We start from the raw sequence: 20906 nt of genomic DNA, 5'->3' as shown, positions 1-20906 counted from the left end.
GTTAGAGGGGGCGTCTCACCCCGTTATGGTGTATACTGACCATAAGAATTTGGCTTACCTGCAATTTGCCAAGCGTCTGAACCCTAGGCAGGCCAGATGGTCACTGTTTTTTACCAGGTTCAATTTTGTGGTTACCTTTCGCCCAGGGGTCAAGAATGTCAAGGCAGATGCCTTGTCTCGCAGCTTTCCTGGGGGAGGTGATTCAGAAGATCCTGCTTTGATTTTGGCGGATGGGGTGGTGATCTCTGCTCTGTACCCTGAATTGGAGATGGAGGTGTTGGGAGCCCAGGAGGGGGCTCCTGTTTCTTGTCCTCCAGGGAGGTTGTTTGTTCCTGAGGGCCTACGATACAAGGTGTTCAAGGAACATCACGATACTGTTCTCGCTGGACATCCTGGTGGTAAGTCCACCTGTGATCTAGTATCCCGGAGGTTCTGGTGGCCAGGGTTACGTAAGAGAATTGAGAATTACGTGACAGCTTGTGAAACCTGCGCTCGGTCAAAGGTTGCTCATACTCGACCGCCTGGTTCGCTTCTTCCATTGTCTATTCCGTCTCGTCCTTGGACGCATTTGTCTATGGACTTTTTTACGGATCTGCCGAGTTCCTCCGGGAGAACAGTGATTTTGGTGGTAGTTGACCGTTTCAGTAAAATGGTGTCACGACTGTGACTGATCCAGACAGGTCTGGGAGGAGAAGGTCGCAGCGACTTGCTACTCGCGATAGCTTGTGAGTTTGCTCCGTGGTTCAGGGTATGTCATCTGGGTTTTGCCTTGTGAACCTTTTTGTCCTGACTGGGAGTTTGTAGGCATCCTTCTCAGGTGAGTCCTGTCTGCCACTCCCAGCTACTATATTAGTTTCACTTTCACTTGCAGTCATTGCCAGATATAGTCCTTACTTCCAGTGCTACTCTGACCTTGGAAGGAGATCGTTTGATGGTGTTGCTGTGGAGCTCTTGTCCGGCGTGGACTGTCGTGTTTGGGATCGCCTTCTCTGCTCGTGACTGGATAAGTCTATCTCTGCTGTTGTTTGTTTGTTGCTGTCTTCCCCTGTTGTTTTCCTAGACGTGAGTGATGGTGACTAGCGCTCCCATCGGCCTTTCCCCAGTCCAGTCTTGTTAGAGCGACTGAGGGTTTAGGCATCCAGCTCGCCGCACGGGTTCACACCCCGTCTAGGGTATCAGGGCAGACAGGTGCCAGCTTAGGGTTAGTCAGGGGTGGCCATTCTATTTCCCATCCGTAGATAAGGGTCCCCCTTCCCCTCCGTCTGGTGCGACACGACTGCTGCTGGGATAGCGGTCGTGACAGTATATCTGGCCTTTTTAAAAATAAAAAAATGACATTTCTTTTTTTTTTTTTTTTTCTTTTTTGCTTGCTGTTTTGCTTTGTATTTTGTCTGTTCCACTATGGATCCGGTTTCGGTTTTGGCGAAACAATTACAGAGGTTATCCCTTGAAGTGGCAGGATTAAAAGCAACAGTGCTGCAGCAGCAATCCTTGGGTTCCACCGTTGCTACGGGAAACCAAGGTACTCCTGAGCCAAAAGTGGCTTTACCTGATAGGTTCTCTGGAGGGAGAGACCAATTTGTAACCTTCAGAGAAGCTTGCAAATTGTTGTTCAGGTTACGCCCTAGATCCTCCGGCGGTGAGGAACAACGGGTGGGCATTGTAATTTCTCTCCTGCAAGGAGATCCGCAAGCTTGGGCTTTCTCCCTACCATCAGACTCTCCGGCCTTACAATCAGTGGAGGAGTTTTTTGAAGCCCAGGGTCTCGTATATGATGACCCGGACAGGGTCTCACTGGCTGAGTCTAAGCTACGTAGACTTCGGCAAGAGAACCGGTCTGCTGAACTATATTGTTCCGAATTCCGTAGGTGGGCTACTGATACGTTATGGAACGACTCGGCCCTTAGGAGTCAGTTCTGCCAGGGGTTGTCTGAAAAATTAAAAGACGTGCTGGCGGTATACGAGGTCCCTGGGTCTCTTGAGGCTGCTATGTCTCTGTCCATAAGATTCGACAGACGACTCAGGGAGAGACTATTAAATTTTACGGAGGCCTCTATAGGGCAGGGATCGGTCTGTTATGGTCCAGTCGAACCAATGCAAATAGGGGGCGCCACTAGACGGGTGAATCCTCCTAAAGTTCCGCCGTAGGTCAGAGGTTTGTTTTCGTTGTGGGGGGAGGGGTCATTTTGTAAAGGTTTGTCCCTCAGAACCCAAGAGACCACAAACAAAGGAGCCCCTGGAAAACTAGAGTCCCCAGATTGTGCAGAGGAGAACAGTCTGGCCGTATTCATTTCCTCCATACGCATGTCTCAGTTTTTGTTGTCCGCTACCGTTGAGGCGGGCAATAAAACTGAGATCTGTTCCGTCTTTTTGGACAGTGGGGCGGGGGTCAACTTGGTGGATTCACGGTTTGCTCAGGCTCTGGGTTTTACTCCGGAACCGGTATGCAGAACTATTCCTGTGTTTGCCATCGACTCCTCCCCTCTTACTCAGAGAGAGTTAACTCAGATCATCCATAATATCCATCTGCAGGTAGGGGACCTCCATAAAGAGCATATCTCTTGTTATGTCCTGGACGATCTTCTGGCTCCTATGGTATTGGGGCTTCCCTGGCTGGTGACTCACAATCCAGTGGTGGATTGGCAGGCCGGGGAGATTGTGGAGTGGAGTGAACATTGTAAGGACAACTGCTTGAGTAGTAGGTGCTCTACACTCTCTGTAACATCTTTACCTGCCTTTCTGTCAGATTTTATGGATGTGTTCTCTGAGAAGGGTTGTCAGGGGTTACCACCTCATCGTCCATATGATTGCCCGATTAATCTATTACCTGGGGCAAAACTACCTAAAACCCGGTTATACAATCTTTCCGGCCTGGAGAGGAAGGCTATGAAAGATTATATTTCGGAGAGTTTGGCTAAGGGACACATCAGACCCTCTTCTTCACCTGTGGCTGCAGGGTTCTTTTTCGTTAAAAAGAAAGATGGGGGCCTACGTCCTTGCCTGGATTTCCGGGAATTAAACCGGATAACTATCCGAGATCCCTATCCTCTTCCTCTCATTCCCGACCTCTTTAATCAGATTGCTGGTGCTAAATGGTTCTCCAAAATGGATCTCAGAGGAGCCTATAACCTGGTTCGCATCAAAGAGGGGGATGAGTGGAAGACGGCTTTTAATACTCCAGAAGGGCATTATGAAAATCTGGTCATGCCATTTGGTCTTACTAATGCGCCTGCGGTATTCCAACATTTTGTCAACGATATTTTTAGTCACCTTATCGGGAGATTTGTTGTGATATATCTTGATGACATCCTGGTCTATTCCCCGGATCTGGATACACATAAGATCCATGTGAGACAAGTGCTGCAGATATTAAGGGCCAACAAATTGTTTGCTAAGTTAGAAAAATGTGTGTTCGCCGTAAAAGAACTGCCATTTCTGGGGTATGTGTTGTCAGATTCAGGTTTCCGCATGGATCCAGAGAAAGTCCGTGCGATTATAGACTGGGATCTGCCTGAGAACCTGAAGGCATTGCAACGCTTCCTGGGGTTTGCCAATTTTTATAGAAAGTTTATAAAGAACTATTCCTTGGTGGTCAAACCACTGACGGACATGACCCGAAAGGGATCCGATTTTTCCAAATGGTCACATGCAGCCAAAACTGCCTTTGCATCTCTGAAGGAGAGATTCACCTCGGCCCCTATTCTCGTACAGCCAGATGTCTCGCTTCCTTTTATTGTAGAGGTTGACGCATCAGAGGTGGGGGTGGGAGCGGTACTATCTCAGGGCCCGTCCCCTGGTGAATGGCGTCCGTGTGCTTTCTTTTCGAAGAAATTGTCTACTGCAGAAAGGAACTATGATATTGGCAACAGGGAACTTTTGGCTATTAAGTTGGCTTGTGAGGAGTGGCGTCATTTTTTGGAGGGGGCGGTTCATCCCGTCACAGTGATTACTAATCACAAAAACTTATTATATCTGGAGTCTGCTAAACGTCTCACCCCTAGACAGGCTCGGTGGTCGTTATTTTTTACTAGGTTTAATTTTGTAATAACCTATCGCCCGGGGGCAAAAAATACTAAAGCGGATGCATTGTCTCGAAGTTTTCCTGAATGGGGTGATGTTGAGGTACCAGAGCCCATTTTGCAAAAGGGGGTGGTGGTCTCTGCATTACACTCAGGTTTGAAGGGGAGGGTGTTGGAAGCTCAGGGGGACGCCCCGGCCTCCTGCCCCTCGGGTAAACTGTTTGTGCCAGAAAATTTACGACTGGAGATACTAAAAGAACACCATAACTCCACACTGGCAGGACACCCAGGTAGTAGGGCAACCTCTGAGTTAGTGTCTCGTCGGTTCTGGTGGCCTAAATGGCGCCAGGAGGTGTTGAATTTTGTGTCTGCATGTGCTACCTGTGCTCATTCTAAGGTAGATCATACTCGTCCGGCAGGGCGTCTTTTACCTCTGGCCATCCCCAACAGGCCTTGGACGCACCTGTCAATGGATTTCATTACGGATCTACCAGTATCAGCGGGGAAGACTGTTATTCTTGTAGTTGTTGACAGATTCAGTAAAATGGTGCACTTTATTGCTCTTGCCGCATTGCCTAATGCTAACACACTGGCTCAGGTTTTTATTGACCACATCGTGAAGCTTCATGGGGTCCCTTCCGATATTGTTTCGGATCGTGGTACCCAATTCGTTTCTAAATTTTGGAAAGCTTTTTGTTCTCGTTTAGGGGTTCATCTGTCGTTTTCTTCATCTTTCCATCCACAGTCCAACGGTCAGACTGAACGTACCAATCAAAACCTAGAGACATATTTGAGATGCTTTGTTTCCGAAAATCAGGAGGAATGGTCATCTTATTTACCATTAGCCGAGTTTGCCATTAATAATCGTCGTCAAGAATCCACCGATAAGTCAACATTTTTTGGTGCGTATGGTTTCCATCCTCAGTTTTGTACGTTTAGTGAGGGGGGGCCGTCTGGGATTCCCGAGGAGGAACGATTTGCGTCTTCACTTTCTTCAGTGTGGCAGAGTGTGCAAGAAAGTTTGAAGAGAATTGGTGGTAGATACAAACGTGCGGCTGATAGGAAGCGCTCTGAAGGTCCGGACCTTGGGGTGAATGACTTGGTGTGGTTGTCTACCAGAAATATCAAGTTGAAGGTTCCCTCGTGGAAATTAGGTCCGAGATTTATTGGTCCTTATAGGGTAATTAAGATCATTAACCCGGTGGCTTTTCGTCTGGAGCTACCTCAGACTCTAAGGATCCATAATGTCTTCCACAGATCTCTGCTTAAAAGATATGTAGAACCTCCTGAACCATTGCCACTACCGCCTCCACCGGTGGTTGTTGATGGCAGTCTTGAGTTTCAGGTAGAAAAGATTGTTGATTCACGATATGTTCGCCGCTCTCTTCAGTACCTGGTGCACTGGAAAGGTTATGGTTCCGAAGAGAGAATGTGGGTTCCAGCATCAGAGATAAAAGCGGACAGACTCATTCAGGCTTTTCATAGCTCCCATCCGGAGAGGCCTGGTCTTGAGGGTCCAGGGGCCCCTCGTAGAAAGGGGTGTACTGTCACGACTGTGACTGATCCAGACAGGTCTGGGAGGAGAAGGTCGCAGCGACTTGCTACTCGCGATAGCTTGTGAGTTTGCTCCGTGGTTCAGGGTATGTCATCTGGGTTTTGCCTTGTGAACCTTTTTGTCCTGACTGGGAGTTTGTAGGCATCCTTCTCAGGTGAGTCCTGTCTGCCACTCCCAGCTACTATATTAGTTTCACTTTCACTTGCAGTCATTGCCAGATATAGTCCTTACTTCCAGTGCTACTCTGACCTTGGAAGGAGATCGTTTGATGGTGTTGCTGTGGAGCTCTTGTCCGGCGTGGACTGTCGTGTTTGGGATCGCCTTCTCTGCTCGTGACTGGATAAGTCTATCTCTGCTGTTGTTTGTTTGTTGCTGTCTTCCCCTGTTGTTTTCCTAGACGTGAGTGATGGTGACTAGCGCTCCCATCGGCCTTTCCCCAGTCCAGTCTTGTTAGGGCGACTGAGGGTTTAGGCATCCTGTATTGGGGGTTGGTTCATGGGAATTGTCCAAGTAATATTGCAGGTAGCCCTAATAATATTGGTGATATATGTAGTGATTAAGCTCGTTCTTATTTGTGTGACCCGCTTTTCAAAAAGAATGAAGAAAACTGATGAACGACCTATTATGCTCCTCTACGATGAGGAAGGACAGGAAACATCGTTCAACACAGCTCCCCCTCCTCACAATGATGCCTGGCTGAGATAGGGTGAGATGAATCCCAGGGTATTACCACAAGTCCGAGCAACCGGGAGCCTACCTATAAGGGGTAGGTTGTCGCCACTGCGGGTGAAGAGGATACGAATGGTATGCCCAGGGGATTCGCTAGGCGAAGGGAAAGTCTACAATCAAGTTTCCAAGGGGGGACTTTTATGGACTATTAATACAAAATGGATACTTGCTTGTTGAGGACTATGTTTAGCTAAGATGGCGGCCAGGCATTCAGCCAACACCTATAAACTAGAATCTTACTTTGTGTTTTATCATGTGTTTCTTTGTGGTTTCCGTTCAGCTCAAGCAAGCAGTTACAAAGAGGTTTCCGTTCAGCTCAAGCAAGCAGTTACAAAGAATAAGAAGTAACGGTATCTCCCACGAGCAAGGGGGGAGGGTGGAGGAATTTCTTCTTCTGGCCGTCAAGGTTACAGAAAAGCATAGTGTTCGTAGCCAATAGAAAAGATATACTTTATCTTTCACCCCCCCCTCCCTGTCGTAAAACCTATGTATTGTGTGTTGTTTTCAGAAAATAAAGCAGAGATCCTGTTTAACTCCTTGCTGTGGGTTGTCTCAGTCTGATCTCTCCGTGCACGTACATTAATTAATTTGGAGCAGTACATCAACCGAACTGGCAGCTTGGCCAGAACCAGAACAATTTGTTTGGGGGACAGGCCCCACACCGCACAGGAGTTGTGGCGGGGTATAGAACAACAGACCGACGAGTGGTTGCTGCCGGTGAGCCTCAAGCCCGGCCTGGTGGTGTGCGATAATGGGCGAAATCTCGTTGCAGCTCTGGGACTAGCCGGTTTGACGCACATCCCTTGCCTGGCGCATGTGCTGAATTTGGTGGTGCAGAAGTTCATTCGCAACTACCCCGACATGTCAGAGCTGCTGCATAAAGTGCGGGCCGTCTGTTCGCGCTTCCGGCGTTCACATCCTGCCGCTGCTCGCCTGTCTGCGCTACAGCGTAACTTCGGCCTTCCCGCTCACCGCCTCATATGCAACGTGCCCACCAGGTGAAACTCCACCTTGCACATGCTGGACAGACTGTGCGAGCAGCAGCAGGCCATAGTGGAGTTTCAGCTGCAGCACGCACGGGTCAGTCGCACTGCGGAACAGCACCACTTCACCACCAATGACTGGGCCTCCATGCGAGACCTGTGTGCCCTGTTGCGCTGTTTCGAGTACTCCACCAACATGGCCAGTGGCGATGACGCCGTTATCAGCGTTACAATACCACTTTTATGTCTCCTTGAGAAAACACTTAGGGCGATGATTAAAGAGGAGGTGGCCCAGGAGGAGGAAGAGGGGTCCTTTTTAGCACTTTCAGGCCAGTCTCTTCGAAGTGACTCAGAGGGAGGTTTTTTGCAACAGCAGAGGCCAGGTACAAATGTGGCCAGACAGGGCCCACAACTGGAGGACGAGGAGGAGGTGGAGGATGAGGATGAAGCATGTTCACAGCGGGGTGGCACCCAACGCAGCTCGGACCCATCACTGGTGCGTGGCTGGGGGGAAACGCAGGACCATGACGATACGCCTCCCACAGAGGACAGCTTGTCCTTACCTCTGGGCAGCCTGGCACACATGAGCGACTACATGCTGCAGTGCCTGCGCAACGACAGCAGAGTTGCCCATATTTTAACGTGTGCGGACTACTGGGTTGCCACCCTGCTGGATCCACGGTACAAAGACAATGTGCCCACCTTACTTCCTGCACTGGAGCGTGATAGGAAGATGTGCGAGTACAAGCGCACATTGGTAGACGCGCTACTGAGAGCATTCCTAAATGTCACAGGGGAACAAGTGGAAGCCCAAGGCGAAGGCAGAGGAGGAGCAAGAGGTCGCCAACGCAGCTGTGTCACGGCCAGCTCCTCTGAGGGCAGGGTTAGCATGGCAGAGATGTGGAAAAGTTTTGTCACCACGCCACAGCTAACTGCACCACCACCTGATACGGAACGTGTTAGCAGGAGGCAACATTTCACTAACATGGTGGAACAGTACCTGTGCACACCCCTCCACGTACTGACTGATGGTTCGGCCCCATTCAACTTCTGGGTCTCCAAATTGTCCACGTGGCCAGAGCTAGCCTTTTATGCCTTGGAGGTGCTGGCCTGCCCGGCAGCCAACGTTTTGTCTGAACGTGTATTCAGCACGGCAGGGGGGGTCATTACAGACAAACGCAGCCGCCTGTCTACAGCCAATGTGGACAAGCTGACGTTCATAAAAATGAACCAGGCATGAATCCCACAGGACCTGTCCATCCCTTGTGCAGATTAGACATTAACTACCTCCCCTTAACCATATATTAAACCATATATTATTGTACTCCAGGGCACTTCCTCATTCAATCCTATTTTTATTTTCATTTTACCATTATATTGCGGGGCAACCCAAAGTTGAATGAACCTCTCCTCTGTCTGGGTGCCGGGGCCTAAAAATATCTGACAGTGGCCTGTTCCAGTGTTGGGTGACATGAAGCATGATTCTCTGCTATGACATGAAGACTGATTCTCTGCTGAGTCGCTGACAAGAAGCCTGAATCTCTGTTATGGGACCTCTCTCCTCTGTCTGGGTGCCGGAACCTAAATATCTGACAATGGACTGTTACAGTGGTGGGTGACGTGAAGGCTGATTCTCTGCTATGACATGAAGACTGATTCTCTGCTGACATGAAGCCAGATTCTCTGCTATGGGACCTCTCTCCTCTGCCTGGGTGCCTGGGCCTAAATATTTGACAATGGACTGTTACAGTGGTGGGTGACGTGAAGCCTGATTCTCTGCTATGACATGAAGACTGATTCTCTGCTGACATGAAGCCAGATTCTCTGCTATGGGACCTCTCTCCTCTGCCTGGACCTAAATATCTGACAATGGACTGTTCCAGTGGTGGGTGACGTGAAGCATGATTCTCTGCTATGGCATGAAGACTGATTCTCTGCTGACATGAAGCCAGATTCTATGTTATGGGACCTCTCTCCTCTGCCTGGGTGCCGGGGCCTAAATATCTCACAATGGACTGTTACAGTGGTGGGTGACGTGAAGCCTGATTCTCTGCTATGACATGAAGACTGATTCTCTGCTATGGGACCTCTCTCCAATTGATATTGGTTAATTTTTATTTATTTTATTTTTATTTTAATTCATTTCCTTATCCACATTTGTTTGCAGGGGATTTAACTACATTTTGCTGCCTTTTGCAGCCCTCTAGCCCTTTCCTGGGCTGTTTTACAGCCTTTTTAGTGCCGGAAAGTTCGGGTCCCCATTGACTTCAATGGGATTCGGGTTCGGGACGAAGTTCGGGTCGGGTTCGGATCCCGAACCCGAACATTTCCGGGAAGTTCGGCCAAACTTCTCGAACCCGAACATCCAGGTGTTCGCTCAACTCTAGTCTCAACCATTCGTAGTGGAGGTTGATGCATCAGAGGTGGGGGTCAGGGCGGTGCTGTCTCAGGGTTCATCTCCTGGCAAGTGGGTCCCGTGTGCCTTCTTCTCCAAGAAGCTCTCGGTCACCGAGAGGAATTATGATGTTGGAGATAGAGAGTTGTTGGCTATCAAGTTGGCCTTTGAGGAATGGCGTCACTGGTTAGAGGGGGCGTCTCACCCCGTTATGGTGTATACTGACCATAAGAATTTGGCTTACCTGCAATTTGCCAAGCGTCTGAACCCTAGGCAGGCCAGATGGTCACTGTTTTTTACCAGGTTCAATTTTGTGGTTACCTTTCGCCCAGGGGTCAAGAATGTCAAGGCAGATGCCTTGTCTCGCAGCTTTCCTGGGGGAGGTGATTCAGAAGATCCTGCTTTGATTTTGGCGGATGGGGTGGTGATCTCTGCTCTGTACCCTGAATTGGAGATGGAGGTGTTGGGAGCCCAGGAGGGGGCTCCTGTTTCTTGTCCTCCAGGGAGGTTGTTTGTTCCTGAGGGCCTACGATACAAGGTGTTCAAGGAACATCACGATACTGTTCTCGCTGGACATCCTGGTGGTAAGTCCACCTGTGATCTAGTATCCCGGAGGTTCTGGTGGCCAGGGTTACGTAAGAGAATTGAGAATTACGTGACAGCTTGTGAAACCTGCGCTCGGTCAAAGGTTGCTCATACTCGACCGCCTGGTTCGCTTCTTCCATTGTCTATTCCGTCTCGTCCTTGGACGCATTTGTCTATGGACTTTTTTACGGATCTGCCGAGTTCCTCCGGGAGAACAGTGATTTTGGTGGTAGTTGACCGTTTCAGTAAAATGGTGTCACGACTGTGACTGATCCAGACAGGTCTGGGAGGAGAAGGTCGCAGCGACTTGCTACTCGCGATAGCTTGTGAGTTTGCTCCGTGGTTCAGGGTATGTCATCTGGGTTTTGCCTTGTGAACCTTTTTGTCCTGACTGGGAGTTTGTAGGCATCCTTCTCAGGTGAGTCCTGTCTGCCACTCCCAGCTACTATATTAGTTTCACTTTCACTTGCAGTCATTGCCAGATATAGTCCTTACTTCCAGTGCTACTCTGACCTTGGAAGGAGATCGTTTGATGGTGTTGCTGTGGAGCTCTTGTCCGGCGTGGACTGTCGTGTTTGGGATCGCCTTCTCTGCTCGTGACTGGATAAGTCTATCTCTGCTGTTGTTTGTTTGTTGCTGTCTTCCCCTGTTGTTTTCCTAGACGTGAGTGATGGTGACTAGCGCTCCCATCGGCCTTTCCCCAGTCCAGTCTTGTTAGGGCGACTGAGGGTTTAGGCATCCAGCTTGCCGCACGGGTTCACACCCCGTCTAGGGTATCAGGGCAGACAGGTGCCAGCTTAGGGTTAGTCAGGGGTGGCCATTCTATTTCCCATCCGTAGATAAGGGTCCCCCTTCCCCTCCGTCTGGTGCGACACGACTGCTGCTGGGATAGCGGTCGTGACAGTATATCTGGCCTTTTTAAAAATAAAAAAATGACATTTCTTTTTTTTTTTTTTTTCTTTTTTGCTTGCTGTTTTGCTTTGTATTTTGTCTGTTCCACTATGGATCCGGTTTCGGTTTTGGCGAAACAATTACAGAGGTTATCCCTTGAAGTGGCAGGATTAAAAGCAACAGTGCTGCAGCAGCAATCCTTGGGTTCCACCGTTGCTACGGGAAACCAAGGTACTCCTGAGCCAAAAGTGGCTTTACCTGATAGGTTCTCTGGAGGGAGAGACCAATTTGTAACCTTCAGAGAAGCTTGCAAATTGTTGTTCAGGTTACGCCCTAGATCCTCCGGCGGTGAGGAACAACGGGTGGGCATTGTAATTTCTCTCCTGCAAGGAGATCCGCAAGCTTGGGCTTTCTCCCTACCATCAGACTCTCCGGCCTTACAATCAGTGGAGGAGTTTTTTGAAGCCCAGGGTCTCATATATGATGACCCGGACAGGGTCTCACTGGCTGAGTCTAAGCTACGTAGACTTCGGCAAGAGAACCGGTCTGCTGAACTATATTGTTCCGAATTCCGTAGGTGGGCTACTGATACTTTATGGAACGACTCGGCCCTTAGGAGTCAGTTCTGCCAGGGGTTGTCTGAAAAATTAAAAGACGTGCTGGCGGTATACGAGGTCCCTGGGTCTCTTGAGGCTGCTATGTCTCTGTCCATAAGATTCGACAGACGACTCAGGGAGAGACTATTAAATTTTACGGAGGCCTCTATAGGGCAGGGATCGGTCTGTTATGGTCCAGTCGAACCAATGCAAATAGGGGGCGCCACTAGACGGGTGAATCCTCCTAAAGTTCCGCCGTAGGTCAGAGGTTTGTTTTCGTTGTGGGGGGAGGGGTCATTTTGTAAAGGTTTGTCCCTCAGAACCCAAGAGACCACAAACAAAGGAGCCCCTGGAAAACTAGAGTCCCCAGATTGTGCAGAGGAGAACAGTCTGGCCGTATTCATTTCCTCCATACGCATGTCTCAGTTTTTGTTGTCCGCTACCGTTGAGGCGGGCAATAAAACTGAGATCTGTTCCGTCTTTTTGGACAGTGGGGCGGGGGTCAACTTGGTGGATTCACGGTTTGCTCAGGCTCTGGGTTTTACTCCGGAACCGGTATGCAGAACTATTCCTGTGTTTGCCATCGACTCCTCCCCTCTTACTCAGAGAGAGTTAACTCAGATCATCCATAATATCCATCTGCAGGTAGGGGACCTCCATAAAGAGCATATCTCTTGTTATGTCCTGGACGATCTTCTGGCTCCTATGGTATTGGGGCTTCCCTGGCTGGTGACTCACAATCCAGTGGTGGATTGGCAGGCCGGGGAGATTGTGGAGTGGAGTGAACATTGTAAGGACAACTGCTTGAGTAGTAGGTGCTCTACACTCTCTGTAACATCTTTACCTGCCTTTCTGTCAGATTTTATGGATGTGTTCTCTGAGAAGGGTTGTCAGGGGTTACCACCTCATCGTCCATATGATTGCCCGATTAATCTATTACCTGGGGCAAAACTACCTAAAACCCGGTTATACAATCTTTCCGGCCCGGAGAGGAAGGCTATGAAAGATTATATTTCGGAGAGTTTGGCTAAGGGACACATCAGACCCTCTTCTTCACCTGTGGCTGCAGGGTTCTTTTTCGTTAAAAAGAAAGATGGGGGCCTACGTCCTTGCCTGGATTTCCGGGAATTAAACCGGATAACTATCCGAGATCCCTATCCTCTTCCTCTCATTCCCGACCTCTTTAATCAGATTGCTGGTGCTAAATGGTTCTCCAAAATGGATCTCAGAGGAGCCTATAACCTGGTTCGCATCAAAGAGGGGGATGAGTGGAAGACGGCTTTTAATACTCCAGAAGGGCATTATGAAAATCTGGTCATGCCATTTGGTCTTACTAATGCGCCTGCGGTATTCCAACATTTTGTCAACGATATTTTTAGTCACCTTATCGGGAGATTTGTTGTGATATATCTTGATGACATCCTGGTCTATTCCCCGGATCTGGATACACATAAGATCCATGTGAGACAAGTGCTGCAGATATTAAGGGCCAACAAATTGTTTGCTAAGTTAGAAAAATGTGTGTTCGCCGTAAAAGAACTGCCATTTCTGGGGTATGTGTTGTCAGATTCAGGTTTCCGCATGGATCCAGAGAAAGTCCGTGCGATTATAGACTGGGATCTGCCTGAGAACCTGAAGGCATTGCAACGCTTCCTGGGGTTTGCCAATTTTTATAGAAAGTTTATAAAGAACTATTCCTTGGTGGTCAAACCACTGACGGACATGACCCGAAAGGGATCCGATTTTTCCAAATGGTCACATGCAGCCAAAACTGCCTTTGCATCTCTGAAGGAGAGATTCACCTCGGCCCCTATTCTCGTACAGCCAGATGTCTCGCTTCCTTTTATTGTAGAGGTTGACGCATCAGAGGTGGGGGTGGGAGCGGTACTATCTCAGGGCCCGTCCCCTGGTGAATGGCGTCCGTGTGCTTTCTTTTCGAAGAAATTGTCTACTGCAGAAAGGAACTATGATATTGGCAACAGGGAACTTTTGGCTATTAAGTTGGCTTGTGAGGAGTGGCGTCATTTTTTGGAGGGGGCGGTTCATCCCGTCACAGTGATTACTAATCACAAAAACTTATTATATCTGGAGTCTGCTAAACGTCTCACCCCTAGACAGGCTCGGTGGTCGTTATTTTTTACTAGGTTTAATTTTGTAATAACCTATCGCCCGGGGGCAAAAAATACTAAAGCGGATGCATTGTCTCGAAGTTTTCCTGGATGGGGTGATGTTGAGGTACCAGAGCCCATTTTGCAAAAGGGGGTGGTGGTCTCTGCATTACACTCAGGTTTGAAGGGGAGGGTGTTGGAAGCTCAGGGGGACGCCCCGGCCTCCTGCCCCTCGGGTAAACTGTTTGTGCCAGAAAATTTACGACTGGAGATACTAAAAGAACACCATAACTCCACACTGGCAGGACACCCAGGTAGTAGGGCAACCTCTGAGTTAGTGTCTCGTCGGTTCTGGTGGCCTAAATGGCGCCAGGAGGTGTTGAATTTTGTGTCTGCATGTGCTACCTGTGCTCATTCTAAGGTAGATCATACTCGTCCGGCAGGGCGTCTTTTACCTCTGGCCATCCCCAACAGGCCTTGGACGCACCTGTCAATGGATTTCATTACGGATCTACCAGTATCAGCGGGGAAGACTGTTATTCTTGTAGTTGTTGACAGATTCAGTAAAATGGTGCACTTTATTGCTCTTGCCGCATTGCCTAATGCTAACACACTGGCTCAGGTTTTTATTGACCACATCGTGAAGCTTCATGGGGTCCCTTCCGATATTGTTTCGGATCGTGGTACCCAATTCGTTTCTAAATTTTGGAAAGCTTTTTGTTCTCGTTTAGGGGTTCATCTGTCGTTTTCTTCATCTTTCCATCCACAGTCCAACGGTCAGACTGAACGTACCAATCAAAACCTAGAGACATATTTGAGATGCTTTGTTTCCGAAAATCAGGAGGAATGGTCATCTTATTTACCATTAGCCGAGTTTGCCATTAATAATCGTCGTCAAGAATCCACCGATAAGTCAACATTTTTTGGTGCGTATGGTTTCCATCCTCAGTTTTGTACGTTTAGTGAGGGGGGGGCCGTCTGGGATTCCCGAGGAGGAACGATTTGCGTCTTCACTTTCTTCAGTGTGGCAGAGTGTGCAAGAAAGTTTGAAGAGAATTGGTGGTAGATACAAACGTGCGGCTGATAGGAAGCGCTCTGAAGGTCCGGACCTTGGGGTGAATGACTTGGTGTGGTTGTCTACCAGAAATATCAAGTTGAAGGTTCCCTCGTGGAAATTAGGTCCGAGATTTATTGGTCCTTATAGGGTAATTAAGATCATTAACCCGGTGGCTTTTCGTCTGGAGCTACCTCAGACTCTAAGGATCCATAATGTCTTCCACAGATCTCTGCTTAAAAGATATGTAGAACCTCCTGAACCATTGCCACTACCGCCTCCACCGGTGGTTGTTGATGGCAGTCTTGAGTTTCAGGTAGAAAAGATTGTTGATTCACGATATGTTCGCCGCTCTCTTCAGTACCTGGTGCACTGGAAAGGTTATGGTTCCGAAGAGAGAATGTGGGTTCCAGCATCAGAGATAAAAGCGGACAGACTCATTCAGGCTTTTCATAGCTCCCATCCGGAGAGGCCTGGTCTTGAGGGTCCAGGGGCCCCTCGTAGAAAGGGGTGTACTGTCACGACTGTGACTGATCCAGACAGGTCTGGGAGGAGAAGGTCGCAGCGACTTGCTACTCGCGATAGCTTGTGAGTTTGCTCCGTGGTTCAGGGTATGTCATCTGGGTTTTGCCTTGTGAACCTTTTTGTCCTGACTGGGAGTTTGTAGGCATCCTTCTCAGGTGAGTCCTGTCTGCCACTCCCAGCTACTATATTAGTTTCACTTTCACTTGCAGTCATTGCCAGATATAGTCCTTACTTCCAGTGCTACTCTGACCTTGGAAGGAGATCGTTTGATGGTGTTGCTGTGGAGCTCTTGTCCGGCGTGGACTGTCGTGTTTGGGATCGCCTTCTCTGCTCGTGACTGGATAAGTCTATCTCTGCTGTTGTTTGTTTGTTGCTGTCTTCCCCTGTTGTTTTCCTAGACGTGAGTGATGGTGACTAGCGCTCCCATCGGCCTTTCCCCAGTCCAGTCTTGTTAGGGCGACTGAGGGTTTAGGCATCCTGCTCGCCGCACGGGTTCACACCCCGTCTAGGGTATCAGGGCAGACAGGTGCCAGCTTAGGGTTAGTCAGGGGTGGCCATTCTATTTCCCATCCGTAGATAAGGGTCCCCCTTCCCCTCCGTCTGGTGTGACACGACTGCTGCTGGGATAGCGGTCGTGACAAATGGCTCACTTTATACCACTAACGAATCTGCCTAACGCTAAGATTCTTGCGCAGATTTTTGTGGATAATATTGTGAATTTGCATGGTATTCCTTCAGACGTGGTCTCTGATAGAGGCACGCAGTTTGTCTCCAGGTTTTGAAAGGCGTTCTGCTCTCGGCTTGGCATTCAACTTTCATTCTCTTCGGCTTTTCATCCGCAGTCGAATGGTCAGACGGAGCGTACTAATCAAAACCTGGAGACCTACTTGAGGTGCTTTGTGGCTGAGAATCAGGAGGACTGGTCCTCATTCTTGTCCTTAGCAGAATTTGCGTTGAATAACCGTTGGCAGGAGTCCACGGGTAAGTCGCCATTTTTTGGCGCATACGGTTTCCATCCTCCGTTTGGTACCTTTTCTGGGTCTGGTTCCTCTGGGATGCCAGAGGAGGAGAGATTCTCTTCTGCCTTATCCTCCATCTGGCGGAGGATTCAAGGGAATTTGGAGAGGATGGGTGAAAGGTATAAACGAATGGCTGACAGGAGACGTGTGACTGGTCCGGACCTGTGTGTGGGTGTTCTGGTGTGGTTGTCCACTAAGAATATCAAATTGCGAGTGCCATCTTGGAAACTGGGTCCTAGATTTATTGGTCCGTATAAAATTTCTGCGGTAATCAATCCTGTGGCGTTTCGGCTGGATCTTCCGCAGACTTGGAGGATCCATGATGTGTTCCACAGGTCTTTACTAAAAAAATACGTGAGACCGGTGGAACCATCGCCATTGCCTCCTCCTCCTGTTCTGGTCGAGGGAAACTTGGTGTTTGAGATCTCCAGGATTCTCGACTCGAGAGTTCTTCGTACCTGATGCACTGGAGGGGATACGGTCCTGAGGAGAGGATGTGGGTTTCGGCGGTGGATGTCAACGCCAGCCGCCTGGTGAGGGCTTTTCATAGGTCCCATCCGGATAAGGTTGGTCCGGGGTGTACGGAGGTCACCCGTAGAAGGGGGGGTACTGTCATGCCCCACTCTGACGATGTGCGGAGGTCGGCCAGGATTGCAGCACGAGTTTAGTGTTTGTTTTGGAGCCGTGCTGGATCCGCCTCTCATCAGGTGCACTGGGTGGGGTCATTAGTTTAAAGGGCTCACCAGCCCAGTGCTCTGAGCAGATTATACAAATCATTGTGGTCTTGGAAGCTAGGAAGGAAGGTTCTCTGTCTGTTCCTGCTCAGAGAGATAAGTGTGATTTCTGGTTTAGTTATTTTGTGTCTTCTTTTCCATCCTGGTTCTGTGCGAGCAGGCTGCTCCTATTTCCCCTCTTCACCATCTCAGGGAAGTTAGGGTTTTGTCAGCCCAGGCACGGGGACACCTCATACCTACCTTAAAGGTCTGTAGGTGGGCTGAGCAGTGCAGGGAAAGAGGTCAGGGATTTGCTAGGAGGTGACCCTTCCCCTATCTCTCGCCCAGAGCCTGGTTGGTAGGTTTTCTGTTATTCTGAGTGCACACCCGCCGTGACAGGTGGTTAATATCACCTTGGTGGTCCTATTTCAACTTTTCACTGTGTATTTAATTACCCCTTAATTCCACATTTTTGTCCCCTGTACTGCCTACTTTTACCTGTGCTTAAAATAGGGTTGCTAGGCATGGTCCGTCTATTTGTTGAAGGACAGAGCGCGCAGAAGCAGGCTGCGTGCAAGGTCACATTACTGACAGCCAGGGGCTGTAAGTAAATGATTAAAGCCAGGTCCTCCCCAGCAGCTGATAACAGTGCCTGGGCTGTGTGCACTTCTCCCTGTCCCTGCGCTTGGCAGACGCTCCCTCACTCAGCAGAGCTGGAGAATGCAGAGTTGAATCAGCGCAGACCAGGGAAGGGAGATCTGCCATCTGCTCAGTGTATAAATGAAAGCAACATGTGGTAAGAGGACCCCTTTGTGCTGCAGGAGATTAACCCTTTAGGGGGGAAGGCTCTAGTTACTGATACTTTGGGGGGCTATTGTTACTGGCTAGTGAGGGCAAGTGGGATTAGTCTCAGGGTGAGGGCAGTGGCGGCCATCTTAACTGAATAGTGAAATTGCAATTTTATGCAGACTGGTTGCTAAGGGCTGAATCTTATTAAATATGGGGTAAGTCAGTCTAATAGTAACTGATTCTGGAATATCATGTTATTAGTAACTACAGTCGTGGCCAAAACTTTTGAGAATTACATAAATATTGGAAATTGGAAAAGTTGCTGCTTAAGTTTTTATAATAGCAATTTGCATATACTCCAGAATGTTATGAAGAGTGATCAGATGAATTGCATAGTCCTTCTTTGCCATGAAAATTAACTTAATCCCCAAAAAACCTTTCCACTGCATTTCATTGCTGTCATTAAAGGACCTGCTGAGATAATTTCAGTAATCGTCTTGTTAACTCAGGTGAGAATGTTGACGAGCACAAGGCTGGAGAGATCATTATGTCAGGCTGATTGGGTTAAAATGGCAGACTCGACATGTTAAAAGGAGGGTAACGCTTGAAATCATTGTTCTTCCATTGTTAACCATGGTGACCTGCAAAGAAACGCGTGCAGCCATCATTGCGTTGCATAAAAATGGCTTCACAGGCAAGGATATTGTGGCTACTAAGATTGCACCTCAATCAACAATATATAGGATCATCAAGAACTTCAAGGAAAGAGGTTAAATTCTTGTTAAAGGGGTTATCCGAGTTAATAAAAAAAAAAAAAAAACTCTTAAAACCCATCAGAATATACATATAATTTGGTTAAGCTAGATTTCATGAAGTTAAAACCCATATTTACACCTTTTCATGGTTCTGTCATTGCTTTGTTTACATGCTGAGGAGGTGGCGTATAACAACAAAGCCTGAGCTCTGCCTCATGAATATTTGTGGGCGTGAACAATCTGACCTTCCCCTCACCCTGCTCTGCACATCCTAACTTTGCATAAACCAGTCACATGATCATCTCCTAGCTCACACAGACAGATCATCCTGTCACATTGCAGAAACACAGGCTCTATGTATCTAAGCTCTATGGCAGCTCTGTGTATCTAAGCTCTATGGCAGCTCTGTGTATCTAAGCTCTATGGCAACTCTGTGTACCTAAGCTCTATGGCATCTCTGTGTATCTAAGCTCTGAGGCAGCTCTGTGTATCTAAGCTCTGAGGCAGCTCTGTGTATGTATCTAATATAGCTTAGATAGATATAGGGGTCATATATGACACCTATATCTATCTAAGCTATATTACAGCCATATCTATGTTGACTATATACTATGTAGTCACTGTCCCCCCCCCCCCCCCATACACAATGCAGTGTCCCCCACCCCTCCATACACACAATATACACAATGCAGTGTCCCCCACCCCTCCATACACACAATATACACAATGCAGTGTCCCCCACCCCTCCATACACACACAATATACACAATGCAGTGTCCCCCACCCCTCCATACACACTATACACCCAATGCAGTGTCCCCCTCCCCCACCCCATACACCCAATGCAGTATCCCACACCCCTCCATATACACAATGCAGTGTCCCCCACCCCTCCATATACACAATGCAGTGTCCCCCACCCCTCCATACACACAATGCAGTGTCCTCCACCCCTCCATACACACAATACACACAATGCAGTGTCCCCTCCCCCACCCCTCCATACACACAATGCAGTGTCCCCCACCCCTCCATACACACAATGCAGTGTCCCCCACCCCTCCATACACACAATGCAGTGTCCCCCATCCCTCTATACACACAATGCAGTGTTCCCCATCCCTCCATACACACAATGCAGTGTCCCCCATCCCTCCATACACACAATGCAGTGTCCCCCACCTTCCTCTCCCCGGGAAATCTAAGAGCCCAGGCAGAAACACATGTCTACTCTCCAGTGTAAACAGCAGGGAGGGCGGGTCTTTCATCTGATTGGCTGTCCTGACTTGCCTTCTCCCTTTTATTGGCTGAGCTGCTTGTCCTTTATTCCTGCTCCTGGATCACAGCAATACAGCGACTGGCAGCACCTGGGTAACCCTTTCCTTATCAGAGCTCTCCTTTACACTCTTTCAGTGCAACACAGGAGCTTCTGTTTTGCACAGTAATGACAGCCCTGCTGCTCTATTGATATGCTAATGAGATCGCGGCAGAGAGGGGGCGCGCACCAAAAGCTCTGACGTTTCGTTTACAGAGCTGGGCCACTCCCTCAAGCAGGGAGAAGCTTGTAAACGAGACGTCAGCACCAGAGAAGGGTTGATGACGTCGGGGGTCACATGACCCAAATCAGCAGTGTGGAAACAGTGCAAAATCAATAAAGTGAGTACATTAGAAATGTATCTTCAATGATGTATTTAATAAGGCTTCAGGGCGTCCAAGAAAGTCCTGCATGCGCCAGGATCATCTCCTAAAGAGGATTCAGCTGCGGGATCGGAGTGCCACCAGTGCAGAGCTTGCTCAGGAATGGCAGCAGGCAGGTGTGAGCGCATCTGCACGCACAGTGAGGCGAAGACTTTTGGAAGATGGCCTGGTGTCAAGAAGGGCAGCAAAGAAGCCACTTCTCTCCAAAAAAAAACATCAGGGACAGATTGATCTTCTGCAGAGAGTATGGTGAATGGACTGCTGAGGACTGGGGCAAAGTCATATTCTCCGATGAAGCCTCTTTCCGATTGTTTGGGGCATCTGGAAAAAGGCTTGTCCGGAGAAGAAAAGGTGAGCGCTACCATCAGTCCTGTGTCATGCCAACAGTAAAGCATCCTGACACCATTCATGTGTGGGGTTGCTTCTCATCCAAGGGAGTGGGCTCACTCACAATTTTGCCCAAAAACACAGCCATGAATAAAGAATGGTACC

This window comes from Bufo bufo, chromosome 1 (assembly GCF_905171765.1).
Source record: "Bufo bufo chromosome 1, aBufBuf1.1, whole genome shotgun sequence".
Lineage (NCBI taxonomy): Eukaryota > Metazoa > Chordata > Amphibia > Anura > Bufonidae > Bufo > Bufo bufo.
This window is presented reverse-complemented; position numbering follows the sequence as displayed.